The sequence below is a fragment of the Mustela lutreola genome, chromosome 3 (genome assembly GCF_030435805.1).
Source record: "Mustela lutreola isolate mMusLut2 chromosome 3, mMusLut2.pri, whole genome shotgun sequence".
NCBI lineage: Eukaryota > Metazoa > Chordata > Mammalia > Carnivora > Mustelidae > Mustela > Mustela lutreola.
Genome location: NC_081292.1, coordinates 201,597,486 through 201,614,309, shown reverse-complemented (window position 1 = coordinate 201,614,309; position 16,824 = coordinate 201,597,486). Strand labels below are relative to the sequence as shown.

The 16,824-nt window shown below is 35.4% G+C and overlaps 1 protein-coding gene across 2 annotated transcripts in view; it reads right to left on the bottom strand.

Annotated features, from left to right (window-relative positions):
* Positions 1–16,824, bottom strand: part of BOLL (boule homolog, RNA binding protein) — a 55,856-nt gene that overhangs the window by 14,009 nt on the left and 25,023 nt on the right. The window lies entirely within an intron of this gene.

Below are 16,824 nucleotides of genomic sequence, written 5' to 3'. Positions count from 1 at the left end.
GAGGGCTTATTTCTGGGCTCTCTCTTCTGTTCCACTGATCTATGTGTCTGTTTTTGTGCCAGCACCCAGTACCATACTGTCTTGATGATGACAGCTTTGTAATAGAGCTTGAAGTCTGGAATTGTGATGCTGCCAACTTTCGTTTTCTTTTTCAACATTCCTATGGCTATTTGGAGTTTTTTCTGGTTCCATATATATTTTAGAATTATTTGTTCCATTTCCTTGAAAAAAAAATGATGGTATTTTGAGAGGTATTGCATTAAATATGTAGAATGTAGATTTGTGACCCAGGATGTGATCTATTCTGGAGAATGTTCCATGCGCAGTAGAGAAGAATGTGTATTCTGTTGCTTTGGGATGGAATTTTCTTTATAGATCTGTGATGTCCATCTGGTCCAGTATGTCATTTAAAGCCTTTATTTCCTTGTTGACCTTTTGCTTAGATGATCTGCCCATTTCAGTGAGGGGGTGTTAAAGTCCCCTATTATTATGATATTATTATTGATGTGTTTCTTTGATTTTGTTATTAATTGGTTATATAATTGGCTTCTCCCATGTTAGGGGCACAGACCCTTTAAGTATGATATAGTGTCCTTTCTCAACTCTTATTATAGTCTTTGGCTTAAAATCTAATTTATCTGATATAAGGATTGCCACCCAGCTTTCTTTTGATGTTCATTAGCATGGTAAATTGTTTTACTTCTCCTCACTTTAAATCTGGTGGTGTATTTGGGTCTAAAATGTGTTTCTTTTAGATAGGATATCAATGGGTCTTGTGTTTTTTATCCATTATGATACCCTGTGTCTTTTGATTGGGGCATTTAGATATGAATTTAGTGCCATTGTATTGTCTGTAAGGTGACTATTATTGTATATTGTCTCTGTTCCTTTCTGGTATGTTACTTTTAGGCTGTCTCTTTGCTTAGAGGACCCCTTTCAATATTTCCTGTAGGGCTGGTTTAGTGTTTGCAAATTCTTTTAGTTTTTGTTTGTCCTGGAAGCTTTTTCTCTCTCTTTCTATTTTCAATGACAGCCTAGCTGGATATAGTATTTTGGATGCATATTTTTTTCCTTTAGTACTCTGACTATATTGTGCTAGTCCTTTCTGGCCTGCCAGGTCCTTGTGGAGAGGCCTGCTGCCAATCTAAAATTTCTACCATTGTCTGTTACAGACAACTTTTGTCCCAAGCTGCTTTCAGGATTTTCTCTTTTTCACTGAGACTTGTAAGTTTTACTATTAGATGATGGGGTGTTGATCTACTTTTATTGATTTTGAGGGAGATTCTCTGTGCTTCCTGGATTTTGATGCTTGTTCCCTTTGCCAAATTAAGGTAATTCTCTGCCATAATTTGTTCCAGTATATCTCCAGTATACCTTCTTCCCCCCTCTCTCTTTTCTTCAGGAATTCCAATTATTCTAATATTGTTTCATCTTATGGTATCACCTATCTCTTGAATTCTCCCCTTGTGTCCAATAGCTGCTTATCTCTCTCTTTTTAGCTTATTTATTCTCCATCATTTGGTCTTCTATATCACTAATTCTCTCTTCTGCCTCATTTATCCTAGCAGTAAAAACCTCCATTTTTACTTTTTATTTTATTTTTTTTTAAAGACTTTATTTATTTATTTGACAGACAGAGATCAAAAGTAGGCAGAGAAGCAGGTAGAGGGAGGAGGAAGATGGCTCCCTGCCGAGGAGAGAGCCCGATGTGAGGCTTGATCCCAGGACCCTGGGATCATGACCTGAACTGAAGGCAGAGGCTCTAACCCACTGAGCCACCCAGGTGTCCCCAGAGTCTCCATTTTTATTTTTTTTTTAGTTTTCAATTTTTAATTTTTTTATAAACATATAATATATTTTTATCCCCAGGGGTACAGGTCTGTGAATCGCCAGGTTTACACACTTCACAGCACTCACCAAAGCACATACCCTCCCCAATGTCCATAACCCCACCTCCTTTCTCCCAAACCCCCTCCCCCCACCACAGCCTCCATTTTTAAAAAGGATTTTATTCATTTATTTGATGGAGAAAGATACAGCAAGATAGGAAACACAAGCAGGGTAAGTGGGAGAGGGAGAAGCAGGCTTCCTGTAGAGCAGAGAGCCTGATACATGTTTGATCCCAGGAGCCTGGGATCATGACCTGAGCTGAAGGCAGACGCTTAATGTCTGAGCCACCCAAGCACTCCAGAGCCTCCATGTTTTTATTGCACCTTATTAATAGCTTTTTAAATTTCAACTTGGTTAGATTTTAGTTCTTTTATTTCTTCAGAAAGGGATTATATTTCTCCAAAAGGGATTCTCTAGTATCTTCCATGCTTTTCTTGAGCCCAGCTAGCACCTTGATATTTTCATTCTGAACTCTGGTTCTGACATCTTACTAATGTCCACATTGATTAGGTCCCTAGCTGTCAGTACTGCCTCTTGTTCACTTTTTTGAGGTGAGTTTTCCTGCCTTGTCATTTTATCCAGATAAGAATAGATGAATGAGAGAACAAAATACTAAAAGGGTAGCAATGACCCCAGAAACATATATGCTAACCAAATGGGAAGAGAAGGAGAAAAAAAATGTGTGTGTGTGTGTAGTGATATATATATATATGTATCACACAAACATATATAATATATATAGTATATATTATATATATTATCATTATTATCAGACTGGTGAATAGAGCCACACACTTGATTTTGGGTGTATTTTGGTCTGTTAGAATAAACTACTTCCCAAAATTTTAAAGAAAAACTTATATACATACAAAAATAATGATAAATGTGGTGAAGGGATGGAATATGAATGTAAAGATGAAAACTGAAAAATATTCTAAGAAGAAATTGATAAGAAGTTGGTTGAAAAAAGAAAAAGAAAAGAGGAAAGAATGTGATTAGGCTGGAGACTAGAACAAACCTATGCGCTAGATTTAGGGTATATTTTGATCTATTAGAAGAAACTGTATCCCAAAATTTTTAAGAAAGAAAAACCTATATGTATATGAAAAATAAGGTTAAATAAAATGAAGGAATAGAATATGACTGTAACAATGAAAATTTTAAAAGATTTAAAAAAGGCATTGATAAAATATTAACTTTAATTAAGTAAGAGAGAAATTAAAAAAATAGAATAAGAAAAAGAAAATTTAAAAATTTAACTTGGAAAGACTAAAGAATCATGGAGAAAATGCCATGAATTCTATGTTTTGTATTCCCGTAGCTCTGAAGTTTTGCAGTTCTCATTGATGGGTGAACTTCGTCTTAGCTGGATGTTCTTGGTGACCTCCTGGGGGGCGGGGCTGTTGCAATAATTCTCAAATGTCTTTGCCGGAGGCGGAACTGCACCACCCCTGCCAGGGGCCAGGCTAAGCAATCTGCTCAGGTTCGTTCGGTAGCTTTTGTTTCCTGAACGCTTTCCGTAGAGCTTTGGAGGATAGGAATGAATATGGCAGCCTTCTAATCGCTGGCCCTGTAGGAGCCGAGAGCTCAGGGTCCCTCTCTTCAGTTCACCCTCAGAGAAAAGCAGTCAATCCCTCCCATCTCCCTGGTCTCCAGTCGCATTCTGTGCCACGCAGCCTATGACCAAGTATTTCTATCTCTGGTGCATAGCCCCAGTTGGAGTGTCCAAACCCTGCTGATTCCTGCAATGCATTCCCACACTGCTCCTCCCAGAGGAAAAAGGAGGGGGTGTCCCCAGATCTGCCACTTGGGAGGTCCCTGCTCAAAGAGCAGTGGTCCAACTGTGCCTTGGATCATGGTTTAAGGTAACTCTGAGCTGAGAGCTCACTCCTTGGCTCTGTCTCTGCAGCCAGCTTCCCTGCTCTGATACCTGGGTAGCTTTGCACTCAGGCACCCTGGGTCTTTCTGTGACCTCGCAGGTCCTGAGACTCCACTGTCCCCACGAGGGGTCCACCCCTGCTTAGCCTCTGGAGCATTGTCCTGTAGAGGAACAGACTTCTAAAAGTTCCTATTTTGTGCTTCACTGCTCTACCGCTTGTCAGGAGCTGTCCCCTCCGCCCGTGGTCTATCTTCCTGTGTATCACCTTGGATTCACCTCTCTGCATGCCCTACTTTCCAGAAAGCGATTGCTTTTCTGCTCCTAGAATTGCTGCACTTCTCTTTGATCTCCTGTTGAATTTGTAGGTGTTCAGAATGGTTTGTTAACTCGCTGAACTCCTGGACCTAATGATATTTAGGTCTCCTTCTCCTCCACCATCCTGCTTCTCCTGTGGTATCTCATTTTAATTTGCAATTCCCTATGATGTTAAATATCTTTTCATATGCTTACTTGCCATTTGTATATCTTCTTTGCTGAGTTGTCTATTAAGGACTTAGCCCTGTTTTTAATCAGTTTGTTCATTTTCTTATTGTTTAGCTTTAAGACTTCTGTGTATATTTTGGATAACATTTCTTTATCAGATATGTTTTTGTTTTCTTTCAATATACAGCTTGTCATTTCATTCTCTTGACACTGTCTTTCACAGAGCTGAAGTTTTTAATTTTAATGAAGCTCAACTTATCAAATATTTCTTTCATGAATCATGACTTAAATGCTGTATCTAAAAAGTCATTGCCAAACTCACGGTTATTTAGATTTTCTCCTGTGTTATCTTCTAGGAGTTTCACAGTTTTATGTTTTACATTAAGATCTGTGAATTAATTTTTGTGAGAAGTGTAACATCTGTGTCTAGATTCACTTTTTTAAAAAAGATTTTTAAATTTATTTATGACAAAGAGAGATAGCAAGAGAGGAAACACATGCACAGGGGAGCTGGAGAGGGAGACACAGGCTCCCTGCTGAGTAGGGGAGCCCAATATGGGGCTTGATCCTGGGGCACTGGGATCATGACCTGAGCTAAAGGCAAATGCTTAATAACTGAACCACACAGGCGCCCCTTGATTCACTTTTTTGTATGTGGATATCTGGTTGTTCCAGTATCATTTGTTGAAAAGATTATCTTTTCTCCATTGTGTTTTATTTGCTCCTCTATCTAAGATTATTTGAAATATATATGGGTCTGTTCTGGGCTCTCTGTTCTGTTAACATTGATTGTCTGTTCTTTTACTAATACCACATTGTCTTGACTGCTATAGCTTTATCATGTCTTGAAGTTGAGTAGTGTCAGTCTGCCGGCTTTTTTCTCTTCATTAAATATTGTGTTGGCTATTCTGGGTCTTCTTTCCATATAAACTTAAAAATCAGTTTGCCAATATCTATAAAATACTTACTGAGATTTTTTTTTTTTTTAAAGATTTTATTTATTTGTCAGAGAGAGCGAGCGAGAGCGAGCACAGGCAGACAGAGAGGCAGGCAGAGTCAGACGGAGAAGCAGGCTCCCTGCGGAGCAAGGAGCCCGATATGGGACTCGATCCCAGGACGCTGGGATCATGACCTGAGCCGAAGGCAGCTGCTTAACCAACTGAGCCACCCAGGCGTCCCACTTACTGAGATTTTGAATGGGATTGCATTGAACCTGTAGATAAAGTTGGGAAGAACTGACATCTTGACAATATGGTGTCTTCCTATCCATGCACATGGAATATCTCTCCATTTATTTAGTTCTTCTTTGATTTCTTTCATCAGAGTATTTAATTTTTCTCATCTAAATCTTGTACATATTTTGTTAGATTTACACTTAAGTATTTCATTTTTATATTCACTGCTGGTGAGCACAGAAACAACTGACTTTTGCATATTAAGCCTGTATCCTGCAGCCTTGTTATAACTGCTTATTACTTCCAGGAATTTTTTGGTCAGTTCTTCTGGATCTTCTGTATAGATGATCATGTCATCTGCAAACAAAGGCAGTTTTATTTATTCCTTCCTAATATGTATATTTTTATTTCCTTCTTGTCTTTCCTCATTTGCTAGGACTTCCAGTACAATGCTGAAATGGAGAAGTGAAGTGAAGACATCTGTGCCTTGTTCTCCTTGTTACCCCATTAATACTTTCACTATATAGTACAGAAGTACCTTTGAGTCCACATATGAAAAATTTTTTAATGTAACATTATATTACAAGTAACAGTTAAAGTGAGAAAAAAATTATGGGCTCGGGGCATGGACAGAGCTGAATATAATCTTGAGGGTGAAATCTTACTAATTATACTTACAGCACTTCAAATATTATTTTTCATATGTAATGTTCAATATAAATGCTTGATAAATTGAACTACTGAGAATGAGTTGTTACTTGAGACTTGTTATATGGTAGCATCCATATAACATGTCTATGCAAGGGGTAATTTGTTTATGTGATTTATTAATTAACTTATGACCAATAATTTGTTTAGATTCTGTCAGATTTGACAGTATACAGTAATATGAGTCAGAAACAGTAATACATAATTTTAATCCATAAAGTTTTTTATTTTGGATGCAATTTCAATTTAATCCTCTAATTAAATCTTTGTCAGATTAGAAGGATAAGCAAACTGATTTGATTTTGACTCCCTTCTTTTTAAAGAAACTTTCTTTTATTTTTTATTTTTTTTAAAGAATTTATTTATTTGACAGAGAAAGATCACAAGTAGTCAGAAAGGCAGGCAGAGAGAGAGAGAGAGAGGAGGAAGCAGGCTCTCTGCCGAGCAGAGAGCCCGATGTGGGACTCGACCCCAGGACCCTGAGATCATGACCTGAGCCGAAGGCAGCGGCTTAACCCACTGAGCCACCCTTGAAGAAACTTTCTTGAAGAGTATTCAGGAAAGGATAAAAATTACAAAAGTCAAGATAGAAAGTGAAAATAAAGGAGATGAGGTAACCTCCAAGTAGTACAAGCAGTATGAATTGATGTAAATTGGTATATATGAAAAAGACAAAATTGGCAATATAAAACAAAACATATCCTATAAATATTTTTCAAGTAAAAGTTGTTTTGGCCAATTTTTAAAGTTGAGAGAGGAGGTTTTTAAATAAACCTTGATTAAAATTTCCTGAATGACATAAATATCTCTTCCTTAAAGGTTTACAAGAGGAAGTAGGAGGTTTTCACCCTTGCAATGAAGAGCTAATAGGGTTTAGATTAAGAACTTTTCACTGCAGAAAGCATGAAGGAAGGTAAGGTGTCACCAATGTATTTATTCTGAAGTTTTAAGATAAGCAACAGATACACGCTCTGAAACAACACTGTTTCATGAAAGGTCTAAAGTCTGAAGTATTCAAGAAAGAATGGCTAAGTGAATACATAAGAAATTTCAGTATATTTTAACTGATTTAGTTGTGTGGAGAAAACTCAAATTGATAGCATCTTAAGTCTGAATAATGGAAAAGTAAGCAAACATAACTGCTTTAGTAATACATATAGAAGACATTTCTAAGTAGACCACTAATGTATAGCATGGTGACTACAATTAATAATACTGTATTGCATATTTGAAAGTTGCTCAGAGAGTAGATCTTAAAAGTTCTTATCATAAGAAAAAAATTGTAAGTATGTGAGCTTTTGGGTGTTAACTAGACTTACTGTGATGACCATTTCATAATATATACATGAATATGTTGTACACCTATAACTAATATGTTATATGTCAATTATAGTTCATTGATATTTCTCTCACATATTACTTATTGTGTTGTTTTCAGATGCTTTGTGGTTTTCACCTAGAGAAAATTTTCTCTTGAGGGTATTATTAGCTAAGATGGTTGGTAATATTTAGTTGGCTGGAAAAAAAAATAAGAGGACTGGAGAGTGGTCCTAGTTCATGCTGTGGTTGAGGAGGAGTGGGGACTGTCATGACCAGAACATAGAACACTTAGGTCTCATCATCTAGGTTATAACAACTCTTTGTTGCTATTTCAGTAGGCAATCTTGTCTACTAGGGGTCATTCTCTCAATACTTCTGCCTTGCACCTGCTCTCCTTTCATGCATGTAACTCATTATAATTACTGAAAATAGCCTGTATAGTTTATTGAATTTATATTTACTTTGTGACTAAAATATTATCAGCTTATGTGATTGTTAGAAAAGAGGTAGCTTCTCTTTGCAAGGAACAAAATTTATATGTATTATTCATATATAGTGTTTTTAGGGCTTACTTATTTGAATCTGTGTTGTGATATCAAAGTGTCTTATCACAGCTGTGTTTCTTTCTGTTGGTATTTCTAGAAGTTTTTACTTTGTATTTTATGTTTTTACTTTTACTAAGAAGCCTCTATACTCAAGATGGGGCTTGAATTTATGACCCGGAGATCAAGAGTTGCACATTCTGCCAAATGAGCCAGCCAGGTGCCCCTACTTTTTACTTTTGATGTTACATTATTAAACTGACCCTTTTCATTTAATTAAATTAATTAATTTTTAAGGAGATTTTAAAATTTATTTTTAGAGAGAAAGAGTGAATGATTGAGAGCTGGGAGAGGGGATGGAGGGAGAGGAAAAAAGAGAATCTTGAGCAGACTCCCCCCTGAGTGTAGAGCCTGACATGGGGCTCAAGCTACCCTGAGATCATGACGTGAGCTGAAATCAAGAGTCAGACATTCAACGGACTGAGATGCCCAGGTGCCCCCTCTATTTTATTTTTTAAAGTTTTATCTAAGTAATCTCTACACCCCATGTGGGGCTTGAGCCCACGACTCTGAGATCAAGAGAGGCATGCTCCTCTGACTGAGCCAGCAGGAGCCCCTATTTTATATTTTTGATGTTACATTATTAGACTTAATTCGTATTAGATTTGACTTTTTATCATAATAAACTGGATTTCTCTGTCTTGTTTACAATGCTTTTTACTTTGAAATTTACTTTTTTGGGGGGGGTTATTTCCTATTTCTTTATTTTTAAAGATTTTTTAAAAATTTATTTTTAATTTAATTTCAGCATAACAGTATTCATTATTTTTTCACCACACCCAGTGCCCCATGCAATCCATGCCCTCTGTAATACCCACCACCTGGTACCCCAACCTCCCACCCCCCCGCCAATTCAAACCCTTCAGATTGTTTTTTAGAAATTTACTTTCTTATTAATGTCATCCTGGGTTTTTTCCCCAATGTTCACATTTGTCTGATATATCTTGGCTGTTAACAATCTGATGTTCATTGCACTTTTGAAGTTAATTTTTAAATTTTTATTAAAAGTAATTATATACCTAGTTTTAAAAATCAAATAGTGTTTAAAGGGTAAGGAAAAAAAGGTTTAACACACTCTTCCTCCCTTGCCTCTCCATTCCTATTTCACTTCACTTTTTCAGAGGTGGCCACATTCATTTACTTCAGTTGTTTCTTCTAACATTTATTTCTATATTTCTGTCTCTATTAAATGAACAATTGCATTATCTAATGACTTCTTACTTCTTTATGGTAGATAAAGATTTTAACTCTTTTATATCTCTTTTATTTCCTTGTCCATCTTCTTTACATCATAAGTTTTGCTTAAGTTTGTTTTTAAGTTTGTTTTTTAATTATTATGCTTAAATGCTATTCACTAATGAGTCATCTGGTATATTATAATTATGTTCTCTCTTTTTTAAAAAAGATTTTATTTATTTATTGGACAGACAGAGATCACAAGTAGGCAGAGAGGCAGGCAGAGAGAGAGGGGGAAGCAGGCTCCCGAGAGCCCAATGCGGAGCTCCATCCCAGCACCCTGGGATCATGACCTGAGCCGAAGGCAGAGGCTTTAACCCACTGAGCCACGCAGGCACCCTAGGCACCCCTATGTTTTCTTTTTTGAACAGCTTTTTGTTTTTATTAATTGCTTCATTTTCTCCACTCATTTAGTTTTCTTCAAACCTCTGGCTAAGTCTCTCTATATTCCTTCCACAGTTCTTTAAGATACCTAATACAAGTTTCTACACAAATAAAAATTACTTCTCCTGCAGAGAACAATCCTGAGTCTTGCTCCAATTCAAGGCTGACTGCTTTTTAAATCAGCTAAGCAGCCATCATCCCAAGACTTCTTTTTGTTATCATCTTCAGAATTCTCATAGCCTTTGCCCCTGTTTTAGATGCCTGTTTGTTTTTTTTTAACCCTATATCTTTTCTTAGTTTATTCTGTTGTTTGGTGAAATATGTTCAGCAGCATCCTGAGTAAAGGATGCATGTGGGGCAAAGTTTTTTGAGACTCTACTGTATGAAAATTTATTTTTGTCATTTTTACTTGTCTATTATAGAATCCTAGATTAAAGTTTTCATTAAATATTTTTAAAGCTTTGCTCCATTGTTTTCTAGCTTCCAGTGTTGCTGATTCTTTGTATGTGATCTCTTTTCTTGCCGTAGGTTTTTTTTTCTTTTTTTTTAATCCCTGCCATTCTGAAATTTCACAATAATGTGTCTTACTGTGAGTCTTTTTCAGTAATTATGCCAAGTAATTGTTAGGCCCTTTTATTTTTTTTTTTTTTTTTTTTTTTTTTTTTTTTTTTTTTTATATAAAGATTTTTATTTATTTATTTGACAGAGAGAAATCACAAGTAGATGGAGAGGCAGACAGAGAGAGAGAGGGAAGCAGGCTCTCCGCTGAGCAGAGAGCCCGATGCGGGACTCGATCCCAGGACTCTGAGATCATGACCTGAGCCGAAGGCAGCGGCTTAACCCACTGAGCCACCCAGGCGCCCTGTTAGGCCCTTTTAATCTAATGACCCTTGTCCTTAACTTCCTAGGGAATTTTATTGTGTTAACCTTTTGCTAACTTCCTCCAAACTATTTCCTTTTCTGGAATTAATATTTCACTTTTTGGATCTTCTAATCTTTTAAAAAATTTTTTGGATTAATGTCCTAATTTTATTTTTTTCTCTATTATTATTCATCTCTGTCTCTTTTTGTTCTATTTTCTCAAAAGCTTTTGCCTATAATGTTTAATCCTTTTACATTTAATTTATTTCAGCTATCTCATTAATGGAAAAACTAGTACAATTTAAGTAAGGTATATAGTTTAATTAAGAGGATCGTATTAATGTTCATTCCCTGTACCAGTGCCTTCTAGTCAAAGAATAGTAGGGTGAAGGATATACAGAAACTCAATTATTTCTACAACTTTTCTGTTAATCTGAAAACAGTTCAAAATACAAAGTTAAAAAAAGTTAAAAGGACCAATATGTTTGAGAAAAAATGAAGTGTTTGCCAGGATGTCTGTCTATGCATGACCACTTCTCATTAATTTTCTCTCGAAGAGAATATTAATTATAGTATCTTTGATATTTTCTTCTGTCCCCTGCATTATATGCTTCTTTCTGCTTGTTATGGTCTCTCATTCAGGAGGCCCTCTTCTAATGTGATTGCATGTCCATATTTAAGAAGGATGCTCTAAAATCCCAACGTGAAGTCCTTCGTGCATAGATAGGTTTGTCAATGAACTTTACTGTTAGGGATTTCAGAAGACCAGCTAAGTTTTTCTCTTGGTAGAAAGCATGCTGAGGTTGGAATCCTGGATCTCCCACTTACTAGCTCTGCTACTTAGGCAATTTACCTTTCATGCTTAAAGTGGTCAAGTTTAATATTACCAGCAATCAGATATACTGACATCTTGTATCCTTTGAAATGATACACTGAAAAGGGCACATCACTTCTGTGATATTCTTATCCCAAATGCACAACATTTTTTTTTAAGATTTTATTTGTTTAAAGTAATCTTTACACCCCAAGTGGGGCTTGAACTCCCAACCCTGAGATCAAGAGCTGCATGTGTTACCGACTGAGCCACCTAGGAACCTCCGTATAATTTCTATTTAATCAAGAGAAGATACCAAACTCATATTGATGAATAATCAACAAAATAACTGACTAGTTATTTTTAACTGACTCTTTAAATAACTGACTCTTTAAAAGTGTCAAAGTCATGAAAGACAAGGAAATACTGTAAATTTCACAGATGGGAGGAGAGTAAGGAGAGATTACAAATTAATATAACATGAGGTCTTGGGTTAGATCTTGGAACAGAAAAAGAACATTTGTGGGAAAAACTGGTCTGTAGTTTAGTTAATAGTACTGTACAAATGCTAATTGTTGTTTCTCCTAATTGTTCTATGGTTATATTAGTTGTTAAAATTAGGAGAAGGTGGGCTAGGGGATACATAAACTCTGTATTATTTTTTGAAACTTTAAGTCTAAAGTTATTTAAAAATATATGGTTAAAAAAATAAAGGGACCAGAATGTTTGAAGGAGGGTAATGGATATTTATCAGAACTTTATACATGGATTTCCTCTCATTAATTTTGCTTGAAGGATGGTGAATCCCTTTTGATTTGTAAATTCAAAACAAACCAAGGGTGTTTTTGTTTTGTTATTAAAATTTCTGCTTGTTCTTTTTATTCAATTTTTTTTCTGTATTCTTTTTGAGAGTTACTCTTTTTTTGGTTGGACTTGTCTCTATTCTCTCTAGTGTAGCATTTTATTTTTCATCATCATTTAATCTTTCATGTTATCTTCTGTATTTTGGGAGAATTTTTAAAAATTCTTTCTATATCAAGGATTTGTTTTTATGTAGTAACTACTGGTCCTTTACAGAAAAGAAAAATTTAATTTTTTCCATCATATCAATAGTTTCATACAGTGTTTTCTTACTGGCCAGCAACCATTTCATCCTTCCTGTTTTTCAGTCTGTAATTACTGGAAACATGGGATATGTTTTTACAAGTTTATTTAATTTCTTCTTATATATATGTTCTTAATACATATATCCATATTTATGCTGTTTATCCTTACCTTCAGTGTAATGCCACATGCAAAAATATTTTGATGCGGGGCGCCTGGGTGGCTCAGTGGGTTAAGCCTCCGCCTTCGGCTCAGGTCATGATCTCAGGGTCCTGGATCAAGCTCCACATAGGGCTCTCTGCTCAGAGGGGAGCCTGCTTCCCTCTCTCTCTGCCTGCCTCTCCACCTACTTGTGACTCTATCTCTCTCTCCGTGTCAAATAAATAAATAAAATCTTAAAAATATATTTTCATGGGACCTATACAGTGTATACTTTACTGTTTAGCCTATTCCTAAATGAAGATCTGTCCATGACAATTCTAAAAGATTCGTTAATTCCTGATTCCTCTTACTATCCCCATCCTCTGTTTTATGTTTATAGTTTAAGAAAGAGGCTTGATACACACAGAACCTATGCAATTTCTACTCTCTAGCTCAATGAGCTTTTTTGCTCCTACTGCCAAGTTCTCTATTGAATAAAATAATTTATTCCATAGAATCTGAGACTATCTATAGTTTGACATGTACAATGAATGAAAATTTTTATCCTCTTGTATGCCCAGAACTGCAAGGCACAGAGTTTTCCTGTCTCTGTCCTCCAGAATGCAGTTCTTTACATTTGTTGTCCTCTACTCTGAGGACTTGCTGAATGTGTGGAAATTTTAGTCTCTAAACTGCTTTATAAGAAGTGTTAATGATACTGAAATGAGGAAATGGTTAGGAAGAAGATAGTAGTGGAATGTTTCTGTAAAGTAAAGTGTCTTTGATTTTTAGTTTAAGTGGACACAATGGGTCTCTGAGCTAGAAACAGGACAGGACAAATCCTTTTCTAATTTACTTCTGAATCACAGTGTCCCTCTAAAGGGTAAGATGTAATAGGTAAATAGCTGGGCTTTTCATTCAAGTCCAATTGGTGCTTTAATTAGAAGAAATTCTTTATAGCCTGGAAAGTAGTTAAATATTATTCTGAATATAAAATATTTTCATGAAAGCTATTCTATATTAGAGTTAAAAATGAACATTTAATGTTTTCATTTTTATTTATATTATTTTTTATTTAAACTCAATTAACACACAATGTATTATTGGTTTCAGAGGTAGAGAACAGTGACCCAATAGTCTTATATAATACGCAGTGCTCATGATATCATGTACCCTCCTTGACATCCATCACCCAGTAACTCCATCCCCAGCCCACTTCCCCTCCAGCAGCCCTCAGTTTATTTTCTGTGATTAAGAATCTTTTATGGTTTGTCTCCCTCTCTAATTGCATCTTGTTTTATATTTTCCCTCTCTTCCCCATGATCCTCTGTTTTGTTTCTTAAATTTCACATATGAGTGAGATCATGTGATAATTGTCTTTCTCTGATTGACTTATTTCACTTAGCATAATACCCTTTAGTTCCATACATGTTGTTGCAAATGGTAAGAGTTCATAAAATGAACATTTAACTTAAAGGCTAACTTCAAATTATAATTTCCCCAGTCTCCAGTATCTCAGTTAATTCTCATAAGAATGAATTAGATACTTGTATTAATGCAAAAATGGAAAAACACTGTAAAACAGAAATAGTTAAGAATTTTCTACTTCTCCCCTTCTTACCTAGCGATTTGATACTGATCTTAAAAGCGTAATAGTTCAAATGCCCAGATACACAGAGATTTTCCTTTTGCTCCTTCCTGTAGTCTAACTCAATGGGCTAATTTTATGATTCTGTGATTTTGCTTTCTTGACTTCAAAACCTAGTTCTATTTAAGATGGGACTCTGCTGAATTAAAAAAAATTGATACTCTAATTAATACCATATTCATGTAGTAGTTTCTACATTGGTCAGCTTTACAATATATGTAGTTGATCTGACAGAATATAGTAGTGTGTACCTTATAGTCAATGAATAGTTTCTGGCAGTCTCTTACAGTAGTTAGACTTGTGCTCTGAGCTCTGAATCAAGTCTCTATTTTATTGATTAGATTTGATGCTTCACGATAGTTTTGGCATCAGAAATTACTTACTCTGGAACATATACAGTTAATACCCTTAAGTTATAATCATTAGAGTTTAAAAAATGACACATACTTATAAAAACAACAGGCTCGGATTATCCTAAGGAGTATTTCCACCTTTCTGTTTTAATTCACCAAGGTATTTGGTATCAGGGAAAATCTGCATAGTAAGAACAAAGGCTAATGTTTCAAATATCAGTATTTTAATATTAGTCTACTTTAATGTTTTAGAGAAAAGATCATCTCCTAATGATATAATAGTTACGTATTAAGACTTCTATGTTATAATACAAATGTACTATAAACAAAAGTAGATAATTTTCCACACAGCGAAACTTGGTATATTAAAGCATTTCCCCATGGTTATATAGTTTTAGAAAACTATAGACGTGATTTTAGAGTTTCTGTCCCTGAGTGGGGTAGCATTTCCTGTTGAGGGCCTTCAAATCACCTAAAAAAGTTATTTAGTATAAAATACATAGGACAGGGTGCCTGGCTGTCTCAGTGGTTTAAGCCTCTGTCTTTGGCTCAGGTCATGATTTCAGGGTCCGGGGATTGAGCCCCACATGGGGCTCTCTGCTCAGCACGGAGCCTGCCCCCCCCCCCCCACTCCGCAACTCTCCCCCAAGCCTGCCTCTCTGCTTACTTATGATCTCTGTCAAATAAATTAAAAAAATATTTAAAAAAATACATAGGACATTGATCTTAAAACAAAAATAAAAACAAAAACAGGGAATATAAAACTCTATACAATAGCCCTGTGTTCCAGTTTTGACTTTGAAAGTTTATTAAAATTTTTTTCTCATCTCTAACAAAAGAGGACTTGTTTTTTCCCCCAGCCTCTCTCTCAACATTACATCTCTAAATTAAAAATAAAATGTTAAAATTTCACTCATGTTGAGCCATACATTTTTTCTTATTTCAAAACCACTAAATAGGGATACATTTACAATTGATGGCAATGTTTTTTTCTTTTATAGTGATAAATAATGGTGTGTCTTATAATCCATGATTTTGTAGATTCAATGAAATCTCATGATTGTGAAAGATATGATGGGCTTCAGAGTAAGCTAGTTAAGTATAGTTCATAGCTCTTCAACTCTTCCCTATTTCTTAAATCTTAACTTGGGTAGGACTAAAATATTCCCTAGGATATATCCCATGTGATAACCAGAATTATTATAATGCTTAACGAGACAGATTAAATTCCAAATTGGAAAAAGTCAGTAATTTTGTTCCCTTTTGGTCTGTGCATGGTAGAGTAAAGATGTGTATCAGGACAGAAGGGGTTGAAGTCCCTTTTAGCGGCCTTTCTCTAGACATCTAGAGGCAGTTTATTGGTTCCAGTTGTAAGCTTATATGTACAAAGATATCTATTTATGTCTCTGTTATAATTTATAGTCAACATATGTGTACTTTCTATATGACTAAATTAAAGAGTAAGATAGCAGTTTCTCAGTATAATTTCTGTCATTTGCTACTCATAGATTTAAGAAAATATAGAAAAGTGTTTACTTTTAAACTAGAGGAATTAAACTTTAAATTAAGAATGGGTAGCATTAATGTTATTTGAAAATTTCTCCTCTATTCCAGTAGAGGATGGAAAATTCACTCCATCCTCTACTGGAATTATTCAAGCAGTACAACTTCAATCATTTGTGCTTATATATATGATCTATATAATCAGCAACTGGAAAAACTAGTACTTATTTAATATGGCAAAACTCTTTCAACTATCTTTAGAGAAGTATATTTGGAGAAAATGTTAACATCAGAGGAAGTCCATTTTAGAAGATTTTGATACTATAATAGTTCTCTATAGATAAAGTTTAGGAACACTTAAGGCTGTGACACTAGGTCAAATTATAGTTTTATTTCATTACTGGTAGTAATAGCAGTGAAGGAATGCGGTGAGTGGTAACAGGATGAAGGGATATGGGGGGGCTCCTTAAAGTAGACTATCTTGGTACTGAGTTCCAACACATAAATAAATATGCGTGTGAAATAGTTAATCTCTATCATTTTATTGTAGAGTATGCCTACTTTCTTTACCAAAGTATACTGTAAACAAGATTCATATTACCATCGCAATAGTTAATCAATCTGTGGTTCTTACAGATATAGTCCGTTTCCTCCAAGTAATGATGAAGAGTTTCACTAAGAAACTAGGTCATAAGGGAGTAAGCAGAATTCCCTGCTACACAG